This window comes from Trachypithecus francoisi, unplaced genomic scaffold (assembly GCF_009764315.1).
Source record: "Trachypithecus francoisi isolate TF-2019V2 unplaced genomic scaffold, Tfra_2.0 Lachesis_group17, whole genome shotgun sequence".
Lineage (NCBI taxonomy): Eukaryota > Metazoa > Chordata > Mammalia > Primates > Cercopithecidae > Trachypithecus > Trachypithecus francoisi.
This window is the reverse complement of record NW_022681462.1, coordinates 100685583-100711060: the sequence shown is the minus strand read 5'-3', so window position 1 is coordinate 100711060 and position 25478 is coordinate 100685583. Positions and strand designations below refer to the sequence as shown.

Here is a 25478-nt window from a genome sequence, read left to right as displayed (position 1 = left end):
TCCATAGCAGTATCCGGACCTCAGAAGAGACACCAAACCCACTGTATTTCATAAGGTGATTCTACCAAATATGCAAGCAACTGATCATTCTTATGCTTTGCAAAACATTCCATGGCATGGAGAATAATGGGCTAATTTCCAGTTCATTCTATGACGCTAGCGTAATTTTGAAACCAAGAGACCAAAAGGGTATCAAGAAAGTATGGAAGGAAGAAATAATGAAAACAAAACAGTAAGTCATTATCATGTATAAACTTGTACATCAAATCCTAAAAAAAAAAAAAATTAAATTTGTCAGTATATTTAATGAGCAACACATTATAGAAAACAAGCAGTGTTCAATCCAGGACTTCAAGTAAATTTCATGTTTGGTATCTTAATAAATAGGAAAAAAAACCATACATGATTATCACCATAGTTACTGGAAAAACCCTCTGATAAAATTTAGCATGTCTTCCTGGTAAATGGCTTTAGCTTGAAACAGAGGGAATTTTTTTAACCTGCCAAAAGGAATTGCCCAGTAAACCACAAGAAGTCCCTGTATGAAAGGTGAGTCATCAGCGACATTCCCATCAAGGGCAGAGACAGGAAAGTGAGGCTCACTGTTACAAAAACATATATATATATATATATTCACACACACACTCATTGAATATGCACAACATTCCTCCAATGTAGACATATTATTATTATCCTCATTTTATAGATGAAGCAACCAAGACACAAAGAAGTTTAACAATTTTTCACATTGCCATACAGTTAAAGTTCTTTATCAATTGAGTAAAAGATACAGGTTCAAGTATAATTTAAGAATGTGCAAACAGGTAATTGAAAACTATTGGAAATTTAAATTCATAATTAAAGATTTTAAATAAAAAGAGTTTACCAAGTGCGGACACAGTTGATGATTATATTTGCAGATCACTCTGGTTTTCATTGCAGACATTTACTTAGTTTTATAGAAAGCTCCGGCAGACAAAGCAACACTCACCACGTACAGGTATCCTTTGCTCTTCCAATTCTTGCTTTCTAAATTCAGACACTGAATAGATTCAACCAATTTTTGGATTACCCCATGTTATATGAATTCTCCCTACTTGCTATTCAAAACTCGGGATCAAAGAGATCTGGAGAACACAGTTTTCCACACTATCTGAACTTGCTATCGAATTCTCACTCTCCAACTTTAGAAATGGAATAGATTAAATTTGGAGAAACACTTGCATTCCATCCTGTTCTCTATGTCTTTACTACATTAGGCAAGGCCCTCATACTAGCTTTGGCCAAGGCAATGTGAGCAGAAGGGACCCAGGAGAGCCCTTCCCAGGCTGAGCTTCAGAGGACCTGGTGATCCTTTAGCCTCACCTATGCTGTAATGCTGTGCCCAGGAAAAACACACGTTGCCTTTGGAGCAGCCTCAGGACGGTGGGACCTTCATTACTCTGGCTCCCCAAGCTGCTGTGCTGAGCTGAGTCCATGCTACCTTCAAAGGATATTGGTATGCATAAGAAGAAAGAGCATTGCCATGTGGAACCACAGAGATTTTGCAGTTAATGTATTGCCATAGCGTATCCTAAACTGTCCAGACTAATACAGCAATCATTTATTAAATCTCAAATAAGAGTAAACTAAGTAGTGTTGAAAAAATTGTCATTATACTTAAAGAAAGATAAAGCTATAATTCTTCCATATAATGCAAAAGTAATGCCCTAATGAAATTAGAGTTGTCCCTCTCTATCTGTGGAGAATTGCTTTCCAGACCTTCAAAGACACAAGACACACAGATGCTCAAGTTGCTGAAATAAAGTGGCATAGTATTTGCATATAACCCAGGGACATTCTCCTGTATACTTGAAGTCATGTATTACATACAATACCTAATACAATGTAAATGCTATGTCAATAGATATTATGCTGTATTTTTATTTGTATTTTTAATTTTTGTATCATTATTTTCACTTTGTAAATTTTTAAAAAATAATTTGATGTATAGTTGGTTGAATCTGCAGATGTGGAACCCAAGGATACAAAGGACTAACTATAAGAAAAAAGTATAAGAAAATATGAAGCCTATTTTAAGTAACATTTTGGTAAGACAGGCATTTTTATGCAAGGTATAAAATACAGGCATTAAAGAAAAAATGACAAATATGACCACATAAAAATGTAAAAGTTTCTTATGAAGAAAAACAAATTCAAGATTTAAAAAACAATTTTCAGTTGTAGAAACACCTTTGCTATATACCTGTGCATACACACAAACATGAACACAAACGCACACACACAATATGATGTGTATCCAAACTATTTAAAAACAAATTCTATATATCAATTAAGAACAAGAAATCACTTAGTAAATTTTAAATAATAAATAAAGGATATAAATTGACATATTACAGATGACAAAAACGAATGAAAATAAGACATTATTTTCATTCTTTAAATCGGTAAAAATTTTCAAAGAATTATAATATTTAAAGACAGAATGTGAAAAATCAGACCGCATCATGAAGTGTTGCTTTCTATAAGTAGAACAGGCTTTTAAAGGACATTTTAATTGCATATGTTGATTTAAAAGATACTTTGGCTCACCAGTTCCATCTCTAGCAACCTCTCCCAGGGAAATATTTACCCATGTGCATGAATATTTGAATACTGTTTTTTGTAACATTGTTTGTAATAGTCCACAATTAGAAATATAATGTCATTAAAATGAATTAGATTAAATCCATATTAAAGAACATCATTTATGTATTAAAAAATAAATTATTAAGACACTTTTAGTGACATGGAAGAATGTCTCATATATAGTATAAATGAAAAAGAAAATGAGCATAGAGCAATTTTTTATATAAAAAGAAAGGATACATGTATGAGTGATCACACGTTACCTCTAAGGATACATAGTAGCTCTTTAAATTCTAGGCTATAAGCATTCTTAAATTTATTAAAACGAGACTATATGCAGAGCATTCTATTCAATCAATTGCATATGTATATCCTGGAACACTGTTCCCAAATCTATTCATTCTCAAGTTTACAATATGTATTCTTACTAATATTTACATATTTTTAAAATTGATTCACTTTTATTCTCAAATAAATTTGTTGGTAAACAGTTATGCCATCACATAAATTAAAGATAAATACAGCATTAAATGCAAAAAAGTTATTCAGTTCACAATAAAATTGTGCAATTAAATACTGTGAAACATTACGTAATGCAAACGTAATAAATCCAAACATTTTAAAAAATGAATACCTGAAAATAAATTTCTCAGTGAAGGAGAGAGATGTTGCTGATCAGTCATATAAAAGATATATGTAGCTGGACACTTGGGAGTCTATATACATATGATCATTTAGTTTCTTTGGTTTTAGATATTTAGCACCAAATTAACTTACAGGTGGTTGAGAAGGGTAAATTATCTTCTCTGACACTGTTAAATACTGAGATTGAACTGTTATTTTAAAATAATTGAGTTACCTAATAAACTGTCACTTCTGAAACACTGTACAGAGTCACTTCTCCTGCTGAGTATGTTTGTTTATGTGTTTGCACGGCAATATCCCAAAAGAAGAGGAATAGCAATGTCTAGGAGTCACCGTTGCCATCTGACTTGGAGAAATACCCGTAGATACCATGTATGAAGTCTCTATTGTCTTTGCATGATTCAAATTGTTTCAGCTACGTTATGTGAGTTTATAACCAGGTTGGTAAACAATAGTGTTTTAGGCATTTGATTGAATGAGTGAATGTCATCAGAAGACTCACTCCCAGGATCTGGGTGCATTTGTGTGATGAACAATTATAATCATTGCTGGCCCTGAGACATCCTTTAAAATAGCACGCACACATTATCTCATACAATTCTCACAATCCCTGACATAACTGGGATTCCCATTATACAGTTAGGAATTAGAGGTTCAAAGAGGTAAAATGCCCTGCCTGGGATCACATAGCAGTGTAATGATAAAAATCAAAATATGAACCTCAAGAATGTTGAATTCCAGAGTGTCCTCTTAACTTCTAAATTGGAATCAGAGGCTGCAGCTACACGCCCCAATGTCCTCAGCACAAGCAGTCTCATGTCTCCACCATGGGGCCTTATCTCGGGGAAGGGGGACTCTCTACTCTGGCACCAGGGCCCCTAGAATGTTCAGGCAAGGGGATACCTGGCACCATGTTGAAAGTGCCACAGTCATACCTTAAGTGAGCTGTTGGCCAGCAGAGTGCCTGTGAGGCCAGGTGTGTGTGTGCGTGTGCATGCGCGCTAGTTGAATGTCAACATCAGAAGCCTGGAGGCACAGAAGTCACCCATGAGGAACTGCCCTTCCTACTTCCTGGCTTCCTTTCCCATCCCTTTCTTCCTCTCAGTTCCCAACCTGCACACCCGCACAGGCAATCCAACCCTAGCTCTGTCTCCTGTTGCAACACAGTTCTATGGAAAATCACCCTGGGATTGCCATGGTAAACACATTATACTTTCCGAACGACCAAACAAGATTAAGAACAAAAACATTCTAGGGCCAGGCATGGTGGCACACGCCTGTAATCCCAGCACTTTGGGAGGCCAAGGCGGGCAGATCACAAGGTCAGGAGTTCAAGACCAGCCTGGCCAACATGATGAAACCCCGTCTCTAACAAAAATTAGCCAGGCATGGTGGTGCCCGCCTGTAATCCCAGCTCCTGAGGAGGTTGAGGCAGGAGAATTGCTTGAACCTGGGAGACGGAGGTTTTAGTGTGCCGAGATCATACCACTGCATTCCAGCCTGGGCGACAGAGCAAGACTCCATCTCAAACAAACAAACAAACAAACAAACCACTCTAATGCCCGGCCTTCCTGGCAGATGCATGATTTAGATATGTTTCCCAAGTATACGATTGAGTTTTCTGCATTTATGTTTCAACAATCTCTTCAATCTTCACTGAAATCATCAATCCCAGTCAGCAATTAATGTGCTCAGACTTCCCTATGTGTATCTGAATTATCCACTTGCACCTTCTGCATTCAGGACCCCAGAATCTGTCTGAAGTTCCAGGTCCTAATGCCCATGGTCCAGATCTAGGCAGGATGCTGAGTTGACAGTTCGACCTCACTTCCTCCCTGCAGCATCACCTACCACAGGGTGCTCCAGCCCTAACCCAGACTCCACATGGAGAAGCAGCCTAATGCTCTGATCTGCTGTTGAATTGTGCCATGTGGTCTTTAAAAGCTTTTGTCTTTTTCGTTTTTTCCAAACAGTCAAGATGAAATTGGCTTCTGGTCAGCAACTCGCTTTCTTTCCCTCCTCTGAGGTAGAGTCGCCAAAAAGGATTTTGTTTTGTTCCATTTTGCCTGCAACGATATGGATAGCCAAATAGGACTACAAATTATCTACATTGTTTTTATGAAGAAAAATATATTTATTTTCCTCGTACTTGGAATCGTCGCTTGCTAGGGCCAGGGAACCGATGTTGTCCCCTGATTTCTGTCCCCCTCTCACCCTAATTGGAGAGATCTGAGCACACCAGAGGATGTTTGTGGCTAAATTGGGGTATTATGAAAATAGTTCACAAAGCAAGTGGAAAGCTATATATAAAAATGATATTTACTTCTCATTTTAAATGAAGCCTAAGACAAAAGGCATATAGGTAAACACAGCTGCAACATTTTTAGGCATATAATCAAATGCAAAAATAATATTGGAAAACTATGCTAATTATTGTAATTAAATTGTGAACGGTATTGATAGAAAAATATCTTTACAACATATAAAATCAAAATGGAGCTTATCACATGACGGGAGTTTGCCGTATTTTATATGATGTGCCTAGATGGAGGTGCCATTTAGCAAACTGCCCACTACTCCCCAGCAGTAGAGTAGAGGGAAGGAAGGGCTGAGGGACCAGGAAAGGACTCTAGACCTTTGCATAAATCTTAGCCCCGATTCCATGGTTTTGGGGAGTAAGTTTGCTGACCAACTTCTGAAAGTTGGTAGAGAAGAGTCAAAAGGACCTAGACTTTGGAGTCAAATGTGTCTGTGTTTGAAGCATGGCCCACCCACCTCTTAGCAGGGTGTTTTTAGGATCCACATCCCCAGCTACAACAGGAGACAAGGGTCTTGAGATCTTTAGAAATCCAAATTCCACTCGGATAATATAGTTTTCCTGGGGAAAGGAAATGTGCCATAATCCCAACATTGTTTTCCTACATTGTTACTATATGGCTATGAAGTTTTTAGCCTTGCTTCTAAATGGGAGTTTAAGGAATGGTTCAGCAAACTTGGCTCAACCTTAAAGCCCACCATATCCCCAAAGTCTAGAAGACTCTGTCTTTGGCTGCCTTTCATCTTGGAGTTTGCTTTCTTCCTGGATACTTGTGTTCAGAAGACACTTTGGCCTCAACAGAGATGTCTAAAGCAGTGTCTGACTCTTCTTCTGGTCTACCACGTTCCTCTTGAGGATCCTTTTGAGTGCAGAAGAAAACTGGACATCGACCAAGAGGTTAATGGGTGCCATTTCTCCTTGTTACTTTGCATCATCCAAGAAAAAGAAATACTTCTTCCATTTTTCCAATCAATTGCACTCACAGCAAAGGTTGGTTGAGGAGCCACTCTGGAGCCTTCCCATCTGCTGCTTCATGGAAATGTTTGTACAGGATCTGGGCTTCCTGCCGAGCCCCGTTTCCATCATAAGTCGTGTGTTTCCTGTGCATGTTCTCACTCCACACATTAACCCCCTTTTCAGTTTTCACTTAAGTCTTATCTCTCACTTGATGAGCAATTTTTTCACTGGCTGGATCATTTGCAACAGTTTCACAAATGTCTTTTTCTCATTTCTGTAGAGAGAAATTGGTGAACTTGTTCATTCCTCAGATCTGAGCCACTGCTGAATTAATTTCTCTCTTTAGTTTACTCACTTTTATATTCTGGCGAAGAAACGTACGTGCCTTAGCTTGTCTCACTTTTTCTTCATTTTCATCATCTGCACTAGCAGTTGGCCTTTTTTTGGGGGGGAGGGGATGGACAATTATTTCACAAACAAACTAAATTTTTAATAATTGAATACAAATCGCTGCATATACAGCAGACAGAGACACTCTGAGTCACCCAGGAATGAGTCAGCTGTCACAGTAGGAGGGCTCAGCCATGGACCTCAGCTGCAGGGGACAGGCAGGTACTTACCTTAGCAAATTATCACAGTATTTGCTGAAGGCCTGCTCAGAGTGGCAGAGCCAGATAGATCTGTTGAACTTCACACCCCGGGCACTTCAATAGCACATTGGAAGTCACATAAGCCAATCAACCTCCAATAACCTGCCTGTCAATTGACAATCATGATGATAATGATGCCTGCTTCACAGTATTGTGACGATTAAATGAAATAATATTTGTAAAAAATGTTTGAAAAAGTGTCAATGCTCTGTTATTATTTTCTACCCTCTCACAGAAATCCCATTTAGAATATCCCTCCACTCTGCAACCTGCCAAGTTGAATTTGTGATTTAAGGGTGATGCGGTTTGGCTGTGACCCTACCCACTTCTCATCTTGAGTTGTATTTCCTATGATCCCCACCTGTTATGGAAGGGACTCAGTGGGAGGTAATTTAATCATGGGGGTGGTTACCCTCATGCTGTTCTTGTGATAAGTGAGTTCTCCCAAGATCTGATGGTTTTATAAGGGGCTTTTCCCCTCTTCACTCAGCACTTCTCCTTCCTGCCACCATGTGAAGAAGGATGTGTTTGCTTCTCCTTCCACCATGATTGTAAGTTTCCTGAGGCCTCCTCAGCACTGTGGAACTGTGCGTCAATTAAACCTTTCCTTTATAAATTACCCAGTCCTGGGTACATCTTTATTGGCAGTATGATGATGGACTAATAAAAAAGGTTAGAATTGAATCTGTGTGGAGAAAATGTAGTGGGGAGGGGGTATGCAAACTCTTAGGAAGTAAGTGTCTTCACACTCAACAGGATATAATATAGTAACCCTTGTGCTTTGCTTTTAGACACGTAAAATGGTTCAGGTTCTGTACAAAACAGTGTAGCTGTTCCTCGAAATTTTAACTACAGAGTTACAATAAAATCCAGCAATTCATCTTCTGAGTGTTACTCAAAAGAATTCAAAGTAAGGATTTGAACAATATTTGTACTCCAATGTTCTTAGCAGCTTTATTTACAATATCCAAAATGTGAAAACAATCCAAATGTCCATTGACAGATGAGTGGATAAACAAAATGTGGTAAATACATATAATGGGATATTATTCAGCCTTAAAAAGTAATGAAAATCTGATGTGTGCTACCACATGAATGACCCTTGACATTATGCTAAGTGAAACAAGCCAGACACAAAAGGATAAATATTATATGTGCGGTATCCAGAACAGTCAAACTCATAAAGACAGAAAGCAAAACAGAGGTTACCAGGGGTTGAAGGGAGTGGAAATGAGGAGTTAGTGTTTAATGGGTACAGAATTTCACTTTGGAAAGATGGAAAATTCTACATCTGGATGGTGGTGATGGTTACACAGTAATAGCAATGAACTGGACACTTAAAAATTGTTAAAATGACAAATTATATAATATCTATATTTTACCAAAATAAACAATAAATTATATTTATCTATCTATATATATATAGATACTTTAAGTTCTAGGGTACATGTGCACAATGTGCAGGTTTGTTACATATGTATGTATGTGCCATGTTGGTGTGCTGCACCCATTAACTTGTCATTTACATTAGGTATATCTCCTAATGCTATCCCTCCCCCTCCCCCCACTCCATGACAGGCCCCAGTGTGCGATGTTCCCCTTGCTGTGTCCAAGCATTCTCATTGTTCAATTCCCACCTTTGAGTGAGAACATGCGGTGTTCAGTTTTTTGTCCTTGCGATAGTTTCCTCAGAATGATGGTTTCCAACTTCATCCATGTCCCTACAAAGACATGAACTCATCCTTTTTTATGGCTGCAGGGTATTCCATGGTGTATGTGTGCCACATTTTCTTAATCCAGTCTATCATTGATGGACATTTGGGTTGGTTCCAAGTCTTTGCTATTGTGAATAGGCCACAATAAACATACATGTGCATGTGTCTTTAGAGCAGCATGATTTATAATCCTTTGGATATATACCCAGTAATGGAATGGCTGGGTCAAAGGGTATTTCTAGTTTTAGATCCTTGAGAAATCACCACACTGTCTTCCACAACGGTTGAACTAGTTTACAGTTCCACCAACAGTGTAAAAGTGTTCCTATTTCTCCACATCCTCTCTAGCACCTGTTGTTTCCTGACTTTTTAATGATTGTCATTCTAACTGGTGTGAGATGGTATCTCATCATAGTTTTGATTTGCATTTCTCTGACGTCCAGTGATGATGAACATTTTTTCATGTGTCTGTTGGCTGCATAAATGTCTTCTTTTGAGAAGTGTCTGTTCATATCCTTCGCCCCTTGTTGATGATTTTTGTTTGTTTTTTTTTTTCTTGTAAATTTGTTTGAGTTCTTCGTAGATTCTGGATATTAGCCCTTCGTCAGATAAGTAGATTGCAAAACTTTTCTCCCATTCTGTAGGTTGCCTGTTCACTCTGATGGTAGTTTCGTTTGCTGTGCAGAAGCTCTTTAGTTTAATTAGATCCCATTTGTCAGTTTTGGCTTTTGGTGTTTTAGACATGAAGTCCTTGCCCATGCCTATGTCCTGAATGGTATTGCCTAGGTTTTCTTCTAGGGTTTTTGTGGTTTCATGTCTAACATTTAAGTATTTAATCCATCTTGAATTAATTTTCGTATAAGGTGTAAGGAAGTGATCCAGTTTCAGCTTTCTACATATGGCTAGCTAGTTTTCCCAGCACCATTTATTAAATAGGGAATCCTTTCCTCATTTCTTGTTTTAGTCAGGTTTGTCAAAGATCAGATGGTTGTAGATGTGTGGTATTATTTCTGAGGGCTCTGTTCTGTTCCAGTGGTCTATATCTCTGTTTTGGTACCAGTACCATGCTGTTTTAGTTACTGTAGCCTTGTAGTACAGTTGGAAGTCAGGTAGTGTGATGCCTCCAGCTGTGTTCTTTTGGCTTAGGACTGACTTGGCAATGAGGGCTCTTTTTTGGTTCCATATGAACTTTAAAGTAGTTTTTTCCAATTCTGTGAAGAAAGTCATTGGTAGCTTAATGGGGATGGCATTGAATCTATACATTACTTTGGGCAGTATGGCCATTTTCACCATATTGATTCTTCCTATCCATGAGCTTGGAATGTTCTTCCATTTGTTTGTGTCCTCTTTTATTTTGTTAAGCAGTGGTTTGTAGTTCTCCTTGAACAGGTCCTTCACATTCCTTGTAAGTTGGATTCCTAGGTATTTTATTCTCTTTGAAGCAATTATGAATGGGAGTTCACTCATGATTTAGCTCTCTGTTTATCTGTTGTTGGTGTATAAGAATGCTTGTGATTTTTACACATTGATTTTGTATTCTGAGATTTTGCTGAAGTTACTTATCAGCTTAAGGAGGTTTTGGACTGAGACGATGGGGTTTTCTAAATATACAATCATGTCATCTGCAAACAAGGACAATTTGACTTCCTCTTTTCCTAATTGAATACCCTTTATTTCTTTCTCCTGCCTGATTGCCTTGGCCAGAACTTCCAACACTATGTTGAATAGGAGTGGTAAGAGAGGGCATCCCTGTCTTGTGCCAGTTTTCAAAGGGAATGCTTCCAGTTTTTGCCCATTCAGTATGATATTGGCTGTGGGTTTGTCATAAATAGCTCTTATTATTTTGAGATACATCCCATCAATACCTAATTTATTGAGAGTTTTTAGCATGAAGGGCCGTTGAATTTTGTCAAAGGCCTTTTCTGCATCTATTGAGATAATCATGTGGTTTTTGTCTTTGGTTCTGTTTATATGCTGGATTACATTTATTGATTTGCGTATGTTGAACAAGCCTTGCATCCCAGGGATGAAGCCCACTCGATCATGGTGGACAAGCTTTTGATGTGCTGCTAGTTTGCCTGTATTCTATTGAGGATTTTTGCATCGATGTTCATCAGGGATATTGGTCTAAAATTCTCTTTTTTTTGTTGTGTCTCTGCCAGGCTTTGGTATCTGGATGATGCTGGCCTCATAAAATGAGTTAGGGAGGAATCCCTCTTTTTCTACTGATTGGAATAGTTTCAGAAGGAATGGTACCAGTTCCTCCTTGTACATCTGGTAGAATTTGGCTGTGAATCCATCTGGTCTTGGACTTTTTTTGGTTGGCAGGCTATAAATTGAGGCTATTGCCTCAATTTCAGAGCCTGTTATTGGTCTATTTAGGGATTCAACTTCTTCCTGGATTAGTCTTGGGAGAGTGTATGTGTCCAGGAATTTATCTATGTCTTCTAGATTTTCCAGTTTATTTGTGTAGAGGTGTTTATAGTATTCTCTGATAGTAGTTTGTATTTCTGTGGGATCGGTGGTGATATCCCCTTTATCACTTTTTATTGGGTCTATTTGATTCTTCTCTCTTTTCTTCTTTATTAGTCCTGCTAGCGGTCTGTCAATTTTGTTGATCTTTTCAAAAAACCAGCTCCTGGATTCATTGATTTTTTGAAGGGTTTTTTTTTTTTTTTTTTTATACTTTAAGTTCTAGGGTACATGTGCATAACGTGCAGGTTTGTTACATATGTATACTTATGCCATGTTGGTGTGCTGCACCCATCAACTCATCAGCACCCATCAATTCATCATTTATATCATGTATAACTCCCCAATGCAATCCCTCCCTCCTCCCCCCTCCCCATGATAGGCCCCCGTGTGTGATGTTCCCCTTCCCCAGTCCAAGTGATCTCATTGTTCAGTTCCCACCTATGAGTGAGAACATGCGGTGTTTGGTTTTCTCTTCTTGTGATAGTTTGCTAAGAATGATGGTTTCCAACTGCATCCATGTCCCTACAAAGGACGCAAACTCATCCTTTTTTATGGCTGCATAGTATTCCATGGTGTATATGTGCCACATTTTCTTAATCCAGTCTGTCACAGATGGACATTTGGGTTGATTCCAAGTCTTTGCTATTGTGAATAGTGCCGCAATAAACATACGTGTGCATGTGTCTTTGTAGTAGAGTAATTTATAATCCTTTGGGTATATACCCAATAGTGGGATGGCTGGGTCATATGGTACATCTAGTTCTAGATCCTTGAGGAATCGCCATACTGTTTTCCATAATGGTTGAACTAGTTTACAATCCCACCAACAGTGTAAAAGTGTTCCTATTTCTCCACATCCTCTCCAACACCTGTTGTTTCCTGACTTCTTAATGATTGCCATTCTGACTGGTGTGAGATGGTATCTCATTGTGGTTTTGATTTGCATTTCTCTGATGGCGAGTGATGATGAGCATTTTTTCATGTGTCTGTTGGCTGTATGGATGTCTTCTTTTGAGAAATGTCTGTTCATATCCTTTCCCCACTTTTTGATGGGTTTTTTGTGTCTCTATCTCCTTCAGTTCTGCTCTGATCTTAGTTATTTCTTCCCTTCTGCTAGCTTTTGAATGTGTTTGGTCTTGTTTCTCTAGTTCTTTTAATTGTGATGTTAGGCTGTCAATTTTAGATCTTTCCTGCTTTCTCTTGTGGGTATTTAGTGCTATAAATTTCCCACTACACACTGCTTTAAATGTGTCCCAGAGATTCTGGTATGTTGTGCCTTTGTTCTCATTGGTTTCAAAGAACATCTTTATTTCTGCCTTCATTTCTTTATGTACCCAGTAGTCATTCAGGAGCAGGTTGTTCAGTTTCCATGTAGTTGAGTGGTTTTGAGTGAGTTTCTTACCAAGCAAATGTAAAACAAAAAAAGGCAGGGGTTGCAATCCTAGTCTCTGATAAAACAGACTTTAAATCACCAAAGATCAAAAGAGACAAAGAAGGCCATTACATAATGGTAACAGGATCGATTCAACAAGAAGAGCTAACTATCCTAAATACATATGCACCCAATGCAGGAGCACCTAGATTCATAAAACAAGTCCTTAGAGACCTACAAAGAGACTTAGACTCCCACACAATAATAATAGGAGATTTTAACACCCCACTGTCATTAGACAGATCAACAAGACAGAAAGTTAACAAGGATATCCAGGAATTGAACTCAATTCTGCACCAAGCGGACCTAATAGACATCTACAGAACTCTCCACCCCAAATCAATAGAATATACATTCTTCTCAGCACCACGTCGCACTTATTCCAAAATTTACCACATAGTCGGAAGTAAAGCACTCCTCAGCAAATGTAAAAGAACAGAAATTATAACAAACTGTCTCTCAGACCACAGTGCAATCAAACTAAATACAATATTAAAGCTACCTATAACAAACAAATTAATACTGTCATACTAAGAATGCTAGCTGAGTAATAATGCGGTTTGCAAATTAATTTCCTTTTCTCACTGTTTAGACAGTCTCAATAATCATTTTTTTGGTGTCACTAAGATGGTTGTGAATTCATCTGACTTCGTTGTAGATTATAAATAGACTAGAGGTCGTTTATTTTGCCTTCATCTGGTCCTTCATCAAATATTCAATAAATGCTTGGTCTTATGTATGAAAATGTCCTCCCTTTTGCACCCTAGGTTATGCCATAACAAGCAAAGTTTTGTGGATTTGTGAGACATAAAAATATTTGTAAGTATTTTTCACCATTTTCCTAGATTTTGCTAGCTTTTTCCATGTAAGCCCATGTTAGAGTGCGGGCCATGAGATCCCTGTGGGGTGCCTAGCTCTGAGGAACCCAGCCATGCAGTGCCACATCTAGGCTGCCATCACTCCATCTTTCCTTCTTTCTCTCTCTCAAGACCTCATTGCACAAATCACATTTTTTAATGTCCTCCATTCTGTTTGTTTTTATCTGTTGATGACATCTTTGTCCCTCTTTTATTGCAATCATTCCCAATACAGATGATCTGAAACTCTAGCCACCAGGAGCCAACATTCTTTCAGTGGATAAAAAGGAGTTCCAACACTTTTTCTTACTAAGGAAATGGATTGCAAGGGATGGTGAATTATTACAATAGTAAGTGTCCAATAAATGTTTGTCAGTTGAAGTCAAACTGTTCTGAGAAATAATGACAAGGCATTATTCTGAGGTTTCATTTAAGAAGTCTTCCCAGCACTTTGGGAGGCTGAGACGGGCAGATCACGAGGTCAGGAGATCGAGACCATCCTGGCCAAAATGGTGAAACCCCGTCTCTACTAAAAAAATACAAAACCTAGCCGGGCGAGGTGGTGGGCGCCTGTAGTCCCAGCTACTCGGGAGGCTGAGGCAGGAGAATGGTGTAAACCCGGGAGGCGGAGCTTGCAGTGAGCTGAGATCCGGCCACTGCACTCCAGCCTGGGCGACAGAGCAAGACTCCGTCTCAAAAAAAAAAAAAAAAGAAGTCTTGTCCCAAGCTCCACTCAAACATGAAGGAAGGGCAGTATTACCCAGTAGTTAAGAGCATTCACTTTGGAAACAGCCATAGTTGGGACAGAATCCAGTCTTTACCACTGACTAGCTAAAGGACACTAAATTTTAGAGTCTTCTTCCTGGGCATAATACTTGTGAAGCGAAATCAGGCTTGCAAAGTGCAAGGTCTATGTTTGTTTTGTACATAGTAGTTACTATGCTTATGATAATAAAACGGAAAAGTATTTTTCTTTGTGTTTTATTACCAGGAATATTTTTACCCTCCATTTTACTCCTTTATAAAGTATGTTTGTGAATTATTTAAAAATACATTACTACTAACCTAGATTTGTTGGTGTTCCCAGAGCCCCTCATCCAAAAGAATTGAGTGAAGGCCCACCTTGTAGGGTCATACAATTAGTGATTTTATCAGTCTCATCCCAGATTTCTCCCACCTCTGGGTCCACGCTATTCCCTGAGATATTCTTTACTTGCACATCAATGAGTATTAATGGATCCATGTTTATGGTCACTACTTGGAGGGAATAGGTCTCTTGAATTACAGATATCAGCACATAGCCCCCAAAGTACCTTCAAGAGTCATCTAAGGCTTCATGAGTATAGTGAATGGAAGGAGCGAGGAGATATGGTTGGTTTTTCCTATCCCCTTCATCTTTTTAATAATAAGTATCTAATCAATTAAGTAGGCTCTCATTACTCAATTTGTGCGAGTTCAAGTCTGCACTAAAGTGAAGTCAAAAAATAATACAAGTCTGATTATCTTTGAAGAAAGCTATGAGCTTTGCATTCCAGTCAGAGATTTTCAAAGACTGGTCCAGGACTATACAGGGAGTGAATGTGTGTACTGAGTTGGGAGCATGACTTTTCTGACTCTTGATCAGGCCCCATCCAGTAGCATCTGCAGATTGGGCCCCATATGTTGAATGCTCCGAGTTCAGTGGCTGTCTAAGCAGTGTACGGGGGGGCGGGGGCTGCAACTTGGTTGGGTGTAATAGGAAAAGAGCTGTATTTGTCCTCCCGTTACTGCTTTCAAACACGCTTTGGAGCAATCCCCTTCCTGTTCATGTTTACACTAATTTCTGGCCAGTATCTTTTATGATCTTCTAATTTGGTAATTGGGACTTACTTTAAGGTTTAGAAAAGTCCATTTCACCTGATTCAAATCTTCACCCTATTCCTAGTTCAGGCCCGACCCAAAGCTAGAGGGCCTTCAGTGCAGAAGGAAATGTGGTCTGTTTTTGTTTTGTTTTGTTTTTTGTTGTTGTTGTTGTTTTTAACTTGTATTTTAATTCCAGGGGTAAATGTGCAGAATGTGCTCTACAGATAAATTATATGCTCTGTGGGTTGAGTGTACAGACCGTTTCATCACCCAGGTAATGAGCACAGTACCTGAGGGTAGTTTTTCTATCCTCACTCTGTTCCCAACTTCCATCTTGAATGAGGTCCTGGTGTCTGTCATTCCCTTCCGTGGGTGCTCAATGTGTAGCTCCCACATATAAGAGAGATCACATGTCAATTTAATTTTCTGTTTCCTCATTAGATCACTTAGAATAATGTCCTGTGGCTCCATCCATGTTGCTGCAAAGGATGTGATATTCTTTTTTGTGGCTGCATAGTGTTCCATGGTGTATTTGTACCACATTTTCTTTATCCAGTTCACCACTGATGGGCATCTAGATTGATTCCATGTCCTCGCTATTGTGAATAGTGCTGTGATATTCATGCTCTTGCCTGGTTTAGTTACCTCCTCTTACTCCTGAGACTAGCACCACAAGGGTCAGAGTAAAGAGGAAGACAACCTAAGAAAACGTACAGAAGTCTTAACTGGATTGATTTTGTTATGAGATGTTCACTGAAGTCCTTCTCATGACTTACATTCCAATACTGGAGTTTTCTTTGGAGGTGGATGTACAAGTTTTTCAGAAGCCATGGGCAACATGAATACTGCATGCTTGCCAGAAACACATGGTGAGCTTGTCAGCCCCCTTTTGGCGCCCTCCCTCGCATTACTAGCTCCTGTGCCTGCGACTCCATCCCACAGCCTTGTGATGCTGGCTACTCTCTTGGTCTTAGTCTCTTCAAAGCATCCCAAGTTTAGCTACTTTCTTCGGGATCCACATAGCCCAGGGGAAGCTCCATATTACAGCCAAGGCTACCACGTGCTGCCTCTTCAACATCCATCAGCTTCTCCCTGTTCAGACTACATGGAGTGGAGGGTGCAGTGGCAGTGCCAGCTGGGCCCTAGTGTATTTGGCCCAACAAGGAAAAATCTAGCACCTTCCTCTTTAAGGGGGGTGGAGGGATTTAGCCCAAGGAGGATAAATCTAGCACCTCCCTCTCAAAAGGGAATGGGAGGATTCATCGCTATTTCTCTTTTCAAGCACTTATCAAATATATCTAGACCAATAAAGTTTCATAACATATTTTTAAATATATGAAAATAGGCTTTCTGTGAGTGTGTGTTGAATGGACAAATGAATAAATGAAGATATTTTCATGAGTGGAGACCTCTCCTGTGTATGTACTCTGTTCTCAAGTAGATCAAAACTTGCTAATGATAGAAAAAACATGGCATCCTCCAGTTCTTTTAGTCATATGACTGCACACTGACGTTGATTTATACCCTATTGAATTGCTTAAATATTCCATTGATATATTTCTTGCTCCCCATTTTGATTATCAATATTTTGAAGTTATTTACCCACTTAATACCATGACAAAACTATTGTGTTGATAGACCGAATTAGAAGTATGAAAAGGATAAAATAGCATACAGAGATAGGCTTGGAGTTCTCAGAGAAGAGGAGAGGAGAAAGGCCACTGGCATGTGTTGACCATCTAACAAGGTAACTGCTGTGCGACATCTCCCTTATCCCTTATAACAATACAGCAAGGTGGCTAAATTATGGTTGCAGAATCCTGGCCTGCAAGAAATTAAATATGTGACTATGAGGATGTGGCTGCCTAATAAGTTGCAGAAGGGTTCAAATCCATATATGTTTCAAAAACCCCTTTTGCTTAGTCTTGGTGAACACTGAGGTGGGAGAAGGTTGTGTTTTTCATGCTCTGGTGCTAAACTGCTCTTCTGAGTTTCTTTCTCACTGGACTCGTTTTATGAGAAGAACATACAAAATAAATATATTCCCACTTGATCCAGAGTTCTATGAGACAGGGAATATATGTTCTGTAGATCTCAGCTCCCAGTGTTTAGATACTACCTTTGCTGGGCACTCAGTGAATGCTCTGTATCTTTAAATAAATTAATAAGCAGAATTAAACTGTATGTAGTGAAGCTCAGTTATATCCAAGAAAGAGTAGCAAATACATAAGTGAACACCTTGAATGTGATCATCTAAAGACAGGTTTTGGGAAATGTCCATATTTTAAAATTTAAAAAAAAAATCTGAAACTTGACACCTTTATTCTTTCGTGAAATATACTGGTGCAAAAAAGAGAGAGATTTTCATTTGAGAATCATTTTCCTTCATAAGACAGGGATGAGCAGATTGTGGCAGCTGAATGGAACATCCTGGCAGACTGCATCAGGAGAATGATAACATGAGAATCAATGTTTAAAACATTCCCCTAAAAACCAACTCTCAAATTTTTTTTTTTTTAAAACAATCTCAGAAATGCTGAAATATTTGGAAGATATGAGCAGGAACGAACAATTACTTTCATCTTATTTAAATCTTTCATTTCCTAATTGTCCCTGGTCTGGCTCATAAAGATCTCTAGATAAAGTTAGTTGACTTTAAATATGAGTGGTAAGCTCTTTTACAACTTTTTAAAAATATGTCTTTTAGGTTCCTGGATAACCTGTAGTTTTATAATCCTGATCTGGAAACCAGGAGCTGCCACAAATGATGGTGCTAAATCTGTGCTTGAAAAGGTGGAATAGAAATGCAAGGTGACTTTACAAAGGATAGATGATCTGTCTCTGTTCCTACATCCATGCTTTGATTGTGCAAAAGAAGTCCTTACTACTTCTCCAACCGCCAATTTTGGGGACAGTTCAGGGGTTTGTGGGCCCAGCCTACATCATTCTTCCCTGTTGGATGCTTCCTGATCTTGAACATCGGACTCCAGGTTCTTCAGTTTTGGGACTCGGACTGGCTCTCCTTGCTCCTCAGTTTGCAGACAGCCTATTGTGGGACCTTGTGAGTTAATACTTCATATGCTCCCCTATCTATCTATCTATCTATCTATCTATCTATCTATCTATCCATCTATGCTATGCTATTAGTTATGTCCCTCTAGAGAATTCCGGCTAATACAGTGGGCATGCTGATTTGAGTACAGAAATATTCTTACACTTGGCATTATACTAGCGGGATATTTCTTACCTTCTGGTGCAAAATCCTCCAAGAGTGGATTTACTAGATATCTTATGATTGTGTTCTTCATCTATTTCTCAAATTGCTCTGGACTTCATATCACTAGGGCAGAATTTTATAAGGGGCAGTTCTGCCTTCCTGTTTACATATCTGCATATCTGTTCTCTCTTAATCAGACTGCTTAGATAAAAATTTCAAATACAGCTCCGAAGATTCTGCATTTAGGAGTCCATTCTATGATGCTGAGACAGTCCATTTCAAATCCAACTCTCAGTCAGCAATACTCCCACCTCACTTGTAAACCACGTTGAGCAAGCACTACCAGCTCTCACCTACCCAAGCATTTGTCTGCATTCCTTGCTTCTAAGAAGGCAACAAGGCCAGCTTTTAACAAAATAATAACAATGGTGTTGATCATCATCATCATGATAGCAACACTAATACGTCCAGGATACATTGTAGGTAAGAGTAGGTTGAGCAATAAAGGTATTCATTATCTGCATAAGATACTCAGGGAGAGGAGAATTCCTTGACTAGTCCATTCTTCTGCTCAGCTGCATTGCCAAGAACTTAGGTTCATTCCTCCTCTCTGCTCCCCATACTTAATGTGCTGATTTTTGTCCTCAAGCTCACTTCCTTTGTGATCACAGGATGGACACCTGCAGCACACATTCCTATACAGCAAATAAAGTCAGAGGAGGCAAATTCTCTCCTTGACTTCAATTCTTAAATGAGAGAAAATTCCCACAAGCCCCCTGGCTTGCATTCTTTCAGTGTTATTGGCCATATTGCCAGCCTATGGGCATGCCTCAGCCAATCAATCAGCAGTGAGGGCAAAACATTTATCGTGATGGGCTTGGACCAATCACGATACACACGAGACTGGGCACTCTCATGAAGCACGTGGCTAAAATGGAGGACATCAAACACAGGTAGCCTCTACAATAAAGACGGAAGGGCAAGGGAGTGAATCCAGATGCTACATATCTGCTTTAACAGAATTATGCTACATTTGTATTTCACGATGACGCCTAAAGCCAGTGAACAGAAATTAACCCCACAAAATCAGTGCCTCATTCAGCAAATGAGCAGATATTCTTCAGTACCTATGAAATGCAAGATTTTCTGCAAGCCACTGGGGAAACATGATCAATTATGCATTATATTGAACATGTTTCAATTCACTTATTTTTTCATTCATTTACTCAATGAATATTCATCCGGTAAATAGTAGTGTCCTTATTACTATTGTTAATTGGTAAACTACTTCCTGCCCTACAGAGTCTTGTCATCTGGTAAGGTAAACAAGGCATTAATATTCTTATTTAAGCATTGTTTACACAGTCAAGTATAGTAGCATCCTGGGGCTGGCTCATACAGGCTCCTGAGAACCAATTCTGTGTATTCCTTTCAAAATTTAGAGTAGCTGACACCATTGAAATTAGAAAATGCTACAAATCGGAAGACACACACACACACACACACACACACACACATGCCTCACAGAGGCTATTAGTAAACATTAACCAGCACGCCACTGGTTATGTGACAATAAAAGTTGAATCATAAATCATGAACTGTGAGTAATACTTAAATGACGAGTAAAACAATGGACATAAAAAGAAAGCCCAACTAGCTTTGACCCCTATATATGGTAGGTGCTCAATACAAAAGTGTGCTAGATGGTCAAATTAAGGAAGGAGGGAAAAAATAAGCTACCAAGAAAATTTTGGGGGGAAAAGTGGCATTTGAGCTGGATATTGAAGAATGGGTGGAATTTGGATAGTCAGAGAAATAGGAGAGGGCTGCTCATGTAGTACAGGATGAAGACAAATCTTGAGGTAGAGAAAGATCTTTTGATTGTGTCCATGTGGCCGGAGGGCAGAGTGTGCTTGGAGGGCCAGGGAGTGAGATTACAGCTTACTCAACCTTTTATGAGCAGGACTGTGCAAGTCAGTATGCTAAGGTTTGGAGTGGTGGAAATGGACAAAATAGTGCCTTAGAGGCAATTCAGCCAAAGTGCCCTGTCCCATGTTTGAAGTTTGGATCATCCCAATTAGTCTCTTGATTGTATTGGTCATTAAATAGCTTAGCTTCATTTTTACAGGAAGTATATTATATTTCTGCATTCTAGCTCACATGGATGTATTGATTACTTGGTTAGTTATCACCTACTTTACTGCAAGATGAGATTGACAATTTACCCAAGCCTTGTGATACTAGAAAACAGGAAAGAGTAAAGACATCTCCTCACATTTTGTCTTCTAGGAAAGGCTTTCTGCAAAGAAACACTTCTCCTCCTGTGACTTAGAGCAGACTCAAAGGCGCCTGTTTATTTGCCTATGACACAGGCAGAAATAGACCATCCAAATTCCATTCGTTGCCCCATAAATGACTGACTGAATTATTTTTACCTATTGACCAATCTGGACAAAACACCTGCTAACTTGCCTTAACCAAACTATTTAAGCTTCCCTCCTCCCCTACAGGACGCTAAATTTGGCCCACCCCCAAGCACTGGAACCACCACACCACCTGCTCACATGTATCCCCTGTACCTGATTCTTTCTAGCCTTATTTACATCCCACTATAAAAGAAAATTTATTTCTGACTTGTAGATATTATGGTGGGAGTATTCTCTCTACAGCAGTAGTCTTTTCCCTCCTTATTGCAAAAATCCTCCTGAAAAATATCTTTTCTTACCTAAATGCAGATTTGTTTTTATTTGACAGAATTATGTTTTAGTCTGTCCCTCTGTGCCTGAAATCCAGGCCATTATAAGTCCTTAGTGGTCCCAGTGGAGACCTAAGCTCTGCAAGATAAACAGAAAACTACTCTATCCGGGGAAAACAGCTCATGCTCAATGTCATCAAAGATGACAGGCAGGTTAAAGCAAGGGGATAATCTCACATACACAAAAGAAATCTAGGAAGTGTTTGCAAGCGACATCTAAAGAACCTTACTTTTCTGACTGACTTTGACAATTGTAAGGAACATGTGTTGAGAGTCTTTGAGAAGGGTAACTGGTTCATTAATTTGACATTCCTCCACAACAAATAAAAATAAAAATTAGCATCATCATCATGTAATGAATATATTCATATGGCAAGAAAAAATTCTCATTGGTACCAAAGATAAAATATAGTCTATGATTTTAGAATCAATTGGGACTTCTCTATGTAAGAAAGTATGATATTGGAACCAATACTAAACTGGGCTAGCTGAAATTTACAATTGTTTCAGACCCATTTATTAGAACTATATTGACTAAAAAATATTTGATGTCCTATAAGAGAATATTATATTTTAATGGACAGCTTGAAGTGCATTTAAATACTCATATAATTAAAATGATGTATTTTACTAAAATTACTCTGATTTAACTATTAACCTGGTTACATCTACTAGAATATGGTTTCTTATGTCAGTTTAAGTAGCTTTATGTATTTGAAATTAATAATACAAAAGAAAGACACAAAAACTAGATATGAGATCTGAGGATGCAGAGCTTTGCTGCCTCCTTCCCTCTTTTCTCTCCCTCCCTTTCCCCATACAGCTCAGACAGCCATTTTTTGTGGTTGTTGTGTTAAGCAGTGAAGTATTAAAAATACATTGTTTTCATTGTAGTATTTTAAACTTAGAAAGGAGAACTAACTTCCTCCCAGTCAACTTGCTCATGACCAGGAAAGCTTAGAATTCAAGAGAATCAACCATCCCTCCTCTCCACTTCTCTAGTCATTAAAGTTGCATGTTTTGCACTGAATTGGGTTATCAGAAGCACTATGACATGCTCTTTCGTGGCTAACAGAGAAAATAAACCAGATAACATGTCCTTTGTTTCAGTAAAATTTATAGGTCTTAAGTATCAGTGAGGTAGAGTTGCCAGAGTTAGCAAATAAAAATGTAGAACACCCAGTTCAATTTGAGTTATTTCTAATTGCCTATACATATGTACACCGAAATAAAATAAAATGTTGCAAGAGACATATGAATACTAAAACATTAATTGTGGCTAATCTGAAATAATTATGTTTTATACTTGTTTAACTATATTTATTATATGTGATTTGGCTCTTCTTAATAGTTCCTTGCTTTACAGAACTTCCTTACACAATTCGTTACAGTTAGTGTCTCTGTTTCTTTACCTCAAAACATAGCTTCTGCACATCTAACTTATTCTGTTCTTTGTTCATTGAAAATTATGCTCAATATTAGCATTATAGACCAGTTTATTCACTATATATTGGCACTCTGAGAATTGCTCTTCAAATTTGATTTGTTCAAGCACAAAATACCATGTTTCATGGTATAACTTATTTTTTCCACACTTCAGGATTACATTGAATTTCCTGATCAGCTTCTTGAAATATTATTTTCTGGCCAAAACAAACAAACAAACAAAAACCATGTTATCATCAAATTTTATCATCTTCTTCAACCCTACATACGTGTTTCCTAAAATTTGCTTTTGTTTCTGAAATTGCTTTTGGAAGGGTCTTCACATGAGAAAAAAAAAATATTACAAAAGCAAAGGGAAATTTGTTCTGGTTTTGATTACTTGTACCCACAGTTGCCATAAAAGGTGAGGCATTTATATCTTTGATAATCTCTGTAATAGTTAGTGGAACTGTTACATTTTCAAATTATGCAGGTAGATTTTTACCTGGCACTTCTCATTTTCCTCCAAGGAAGAGTTGACATTGTAAGGGAGGAACAGTCTCTCTCAAATCAAGCCTGAGCTGATCCTGCATGAGGTTTGAAGAAACCCAGCCTGTTCCAGAGATGAGAGTGTAGGAGGCTCAGGACAGAAGCGGTACCCCTGGTCACTGGAGTTAGCTGACTTTCAGAAGCACGGTCACTGGGGTGAAGACTGGCAGATTGGCTGTCGTCTACAAGTGAGGGGCTGTCACTGATAAGCTGACTTTCAGGAGATGGAGCTGTTATTGATGGGCTGATCTTCAGGAGCGCAGTTACTGGAGCGAGGCTGTTGCTGACCGGCTGCTTTTCAGAAGCACAACACAAGTGAGGCTATCAGGGATTGGCTGATTTTCAGAGCAAGGGCCCTGATAGGAAGTCTTCTCTCATTCACAGCTGGAAACTTGTTCACTCCTTGGGACTCAGGCCAGAGAGCGATCTTTCCCTTTCTTGAGGGTGAAAAGATGTATTTTTAATTTTTCTCAGTCCCCTCTTTTGGACTTCCCTCAGCCGACCCTTTGGGAAAGACCAGAAGAGGTTGTCCAGATTTTTGTGTGTAGAGGTATGATTGTCAGCTAGGTAAATGACTGAAGTGCCAATTACCATGGCAGAAAAATAGCTCTATGAGCCAGTTTTTGTAATTTATTGGTAAAGGCTGAGTCTGGGACATTTAGGGCTTCCTGATAAAGTCAATATAGAACACAAGACAAAACTCATTAAATACAGGGCATATCCTGTACATGCAGATGTCTGTCACCCCTTCATAGGCCCTGACTACAGAGGATATGTTATCACTCCAAGACCCCTTGCCACATGGACAACCACGAGTAGAACAAGCTAAAATGTTAAGATTGGGTCTGATTATTTAGCAAATGCAGTAGATGAGATCCTTGTCCGTGTCTACCCATCATTTCCAAATCTATTCATTAGACGCACGTCTGTGCTTTCTTGGAACTTAACATTTTCACACTTCGTGTTTCTCCTGAAGCACATGTGTTTGAGTGGAAGATTTCCAAGATGAAAATCTCCAAGATGACACTCCACAAGCTCACATTTGAAGTGTAGGAATACAGACATTACAATATCTGCAAATTCTGTCTGCATGGTCTACATAGTGAAGGCTTGAGGGATGTCCAAAGATGTCATTCATCCCAAAACATATAAACATGAGGAAAGAGAAAGACCATTTGGTTCACCACATCGCATTGTTTTTGAAATCTAATTGTTGATTTAATGACCTCTCTCTTTTTGCCTTAACTATTGCCTGGTAAGCTATTCCACATATTCATGATTCTCTGCATGGAAAAAAAAAAAAGAAGAAGAAGAAGAAGAAGAAACACTTCCTGACATCTGTTCTGAATTTGTTTTTCTTTAATTTTCATTTATACCCTCTTGTTCTATCATCTGTGTTGGGCTCAAAATAGGAAACCATGTTGACATTTTCCAAACCATTTAAATTTTATGTTCTTTAATTAAAATCCCCCTCTTAACTAGATAGACATCTAACCTGGTGGGTAGATGCTATAATACTACATCTAAATGAAGACAATTTTTTAAAAGAATCTTCTCCCTCCTACAGAAAAAAAAATAGAGATCTTGAAGTTATAGTATTTCTGTGTCATCCAAAGCCAAAGGAGATTCACATACTTTTATTTTTGCCCTAAACTTGCCTGAAACTGTTTGGAATAGTAATATAGAGCTTCATGTCCCACAGCACCGGCACCATGGGCTGCTTGTTGTAAGCTGTTTTTTTTGTTGTTTTGGGGCAATAGTATTTGTGTTGGTCAGAAACCCTGGCTATGCAAACTAATTCCAAATTTCTCAGCTCATATATCCTGTTCACAACCTTGAAAGCTAATATAAGCTCCTCTACTCTAAACCATTGCATAAACTACATAAATAAAAGAGGCCTGTATTTTTTTTTATGAGATATAGGGGCCATATCAAACTTAAGTAGAAACAAATAAAGGGTTCTCTTCAGGGGAGATTCTTAATGACATTGGAACCAATGTGTTCAAGACTAAAT

General features: G+C 38.6%; 1 long non-coding RNA gene across 1 annotated transcript in view; it reads right to left on the bottom strand.

Annotated features, from left to right (window-relative positions):
* Positions 1 to 23726, bottom strand: part of LOC117063042 — a 63695-nt gene extending 39969 nt beyond the window's left edge. Inside the window, exon 1 of the long non-coding RNA XR_004428689.1 lies at positions 23421 to 23726. This is a non-coding gene — a long non-coding RNA (uncharacterized LOC117063042). The remainder of the gene's footprint in view (positions 1 to 23420) is intronic.
* Between the last annotated feature and the right edge of the window lie 1752 nt (positions 23727 to 25478).